Raw genomic sequence first — 3,589 nt, 5'->3', positions numbered from 1 at the left:
TATATACTCTTCAAAAGAAGAAACGCAAAACCACATTGTCGTAACATTTGGAGAATTGATTTAATTATTGAATGGTGAGTCCGATAATTACCAAATGTTGCAGGATTGTTCACAATTCACTCTAGTCCATTGTGAGTAAGTGATAGGACACACCACCAAGGTCAAGGTCATCTGGAGTCAATACCAGGTGTGGCCTCCGCGTGTGTTGACAACTGCCTGGCACCGCCTGCCCATTGAAGCAACCAGAGTACGGATGACGTCCCGGGGGATGGTGGCCCACTCGGCCTGCAAGGCTGCTGCCAGCTCGGGCAGGGTCTGGGGCTGTGGTTGTCGCTGTCGGAGGCGTCGGTCCAACTCGTCCCATAGATGCTCAATTGGGTTCAAATCCGGTGATATCGATGGCCAAGGAAGGACATTAATGTTGTTGTTCTGTAGGAAAGCCGTTGTGAGACGTGCTGTGTGAGGCCTGGCGTTGTCATGTTGGAACACTGCGTTGGCGTTGGCCATAACTGGAACGATGTGTGGCCGGAGGATCTGGTCAATGTAGCCCTGTGCATTCAGGTTGCCCTGCACGTGGACCAGGTCCGTTCTGCCAGTGTGTGAGATGGCTGCCCACACCATGACACTACCCCCGCCGAATCTGTCCACTTCCTGCACGCAGTTTGCCGCATAACGTTCACCACGACGCCTATACACGCGACATCTTCCATCATGACGTCGGAGCAGAAATCGGGACTCGTCACTGAACCACACCTGTCTCCATCGCAGTTGAGGCCATTGTCGATGAATCTGGCACCACTGCAGTCGGAGTCGACGGTGTTGTGGTGTTAAGATGACACCTCGAACTGGACGTCTGGCACGAATTCCTACCTCACGTAGGCGGTTCCGTACGGTCTGGTCGGATATCCTGCGCAAACCTGGTATTGCTGCGGCTGTGGAGGTGGCAGTAGTCAATCGTTCCCGAAGGTGGCGTACCCGGATGTAGCGGTCCTGCCCGGGGGTAGTGACCCGTGGTCGGCCGGATCTAGGGAGGTCACGTGTTGATCCATGTTGCTGGTAACGGTCCCACAGTCTGGAGATGGTGCTTGGGGACACATGGAATGCCCTGGCAACGGCCGTTCTGGATTCGCCTGCGTCTAGTCGGCCGATGGCATTGTTTCTCTGCGGTTCACTGAGACGTGGCATGTCCTGGATTGTCAACTGTCGGCCAGATACAGAGGCCAGGCAAGCGAACACCCTGCACTTTTATACTGTCGGTGTTCATGTTGCACGTGCAGACAACGCACGTGCAGTGGTGACATGGTTTGCACGTGGCTGCGTTTTTGCGAATATTCACATTTTGGAACTTTATTGTACAGTAGCTGCGTTTTATCGAATGTAACCGTGGGAATGTGTTTGGGACATGCAATGACCTTATATTCACAAAGCATGAACCGGTAGGAAACATAAAATCGGAGTTATAACCCATTTGTACCCTTTTGCGTTTCTTTTTTTGAAGAGTATATATATATATATATACAGTCCAACCTGCCTACGGCAGCCACTCATGGAACCACTGAAAAATGGCCGTCACAATCCTGACACATTGCTGGCAATTTGGTTTTCCAATCCTCAACCGCCGTGTCACTTACATACCTCTCTCGCCGCACAGTGTACATACAACAATGTTGTGTCTACGCCTGAATGAATCCAGCCAGCCATTTGACGCTTTGAAATTGTCTGAACTGAACTTTATTCACACTCTGGTCATAATTCAACGGCATATGAGGTACATTGTAAAAATATAATTAAATAAATAAATGACAAGATGGCACATTCGTCATAATAATGTACATCAGATAAAACAAGTGTATATCTATGGATTCTTACTTGCATTTGAAGACATACATTGCATATACAAATAAAATTAAATTGTAAAAATAGATTTCAGCCCTGGAACTTAAGAATATGCATAATTTGTTTACAGAAAACTGCTAGCTTTCTGAGAACACCAGGTTTTTTTTACTGTCAAATAGCATACTAAATTTATAAACATTTGGTCTAGACTGGCAACACTTTGACAGAAGTCTTGTTCTTTCATCTTTAAAAAAAGGACAACACATTATATAATGAAATTCATCACCAATTTCGTTATTTGTATACAGAAAGCATGTTCTATTTGTTAAAGTTATTTTTTCCCATCTGCCTTTTTCAATGGGAAGATAATGATTTGAGAGTCGAAAATGTAATAGTGGTAACCAATATTTTTTCTCTAAATTGGTTAAATATGTCTCGAACACAATATTTGATTTAAACAGTCTGTAACAAGATGCTTTAGATGAGTTAACAATTTCATTGTTCCATGTTTGTAAGAACTGATCCTGTAATCTTAAAAGAATTCTTTGTTTTAATAGATTTACATCTGGTACCTGGTTACACTGTGCAGTCCATACATTACTATATCCAACGTCATCCAAAAGAGATTTGATAAACTTTAACCATTTATGATCACATATTCCATTTTTATAATCATTCAGCAATAATTCATATATCAAGAATGATAACTTTGTGTGTTTTCCAGTTATTAGTTTAAACCAAAAAGTGATCATTCTTCAATTCTGACAATCAAGGGACATTTAATTGACAGCTGTAATCACTTCCATAATGCCAATACCTCTTGCTTTTCTCTTCAGAATTCCATCAATTGAGTTCTACCCACTCCAAATTGTTCTGCAATTTTTCTAGCACTGAGTTTATCTTTCTCTGATTTTTATAATAACATCTATCCTCTGTTCCAACGTTAAGGCGACAGGCTTACAAACTTAAGGAAGTATTTTAGAAACTAACGTCGAAAAACACATATGTAGCTATATTTAATAACTTCAAGAGTTGACATGTTTAACTCCAGTTGTTTTAGGCGACAATCTGTCTGAACAAGTGTGTTTGGTGATACCACCGATGTTATTGGATAAGGGTAATTAGGGGTAACAGCACACACCACTTACTTCCGGGATGTATGCGGCCATTGGAACTGAATGAACACTGGAACGCTTCTCGTTTCGACAGCCTGCACCACCAGGTTAGATTCTTTTTTAGCGAGATTCCTTGCCTCCACGTCATTTCTCCGTCTGACTGTCGACTTGGGTTTTTTTTTCGTGACTCGTATGACGGCCATTCTGCAGAACGCCACGGTTGTTCGCGTTTAGTCTCTACATGTCCGAGCCTGTCCTAGCAGCACTGGAAGATTGACCACCCCACTCTAAGAAGAAATAGGAAGCGGGGTCGGCCCCATCTACTCTTTTTCTAGACTTTACCTTGCTTTATAGTGATACCATCTCGTATCCTCCGGAGTCGGGCCCGTCCGCACCATTACACCAACCCATGACGACTGGACAATACCCTAGTCTGATACTCTCTCGTTCAGACGGATCCGGCTTCTCAAGATCTGTATTTCAGCAGCACAGCACTACACCTTCAACGTCTATTGCGAACTGTCAATCTCAGGTTTTTCTTGACGGGATCCAACCCATCTCGTCCCTTTAAGCTGTGCACCCAAACGGCCTTACCGATGCCACTCGCGTGGACATATCCATCGGACTTTAAACTTTAA

This window comes from Gigantopelta aegis, chromosome 7 (genome assembly GCF_016097555.1).
Source record: "Gigantopelta aegis isolate Gae_Host chromosome 7, Gae_host_genome, whole genome shotgun sequence".
In the NCBI taxonomy this organism is placed as follows: Eukaryota; Metazoa; Mollusca; class Gastropoda; order Neomphalida; family Peltospiridae; genus Gigantopelta; species Gigantopelta aegis.
This window is presented reverse-complemented; position numbering follows the sequence as displayed.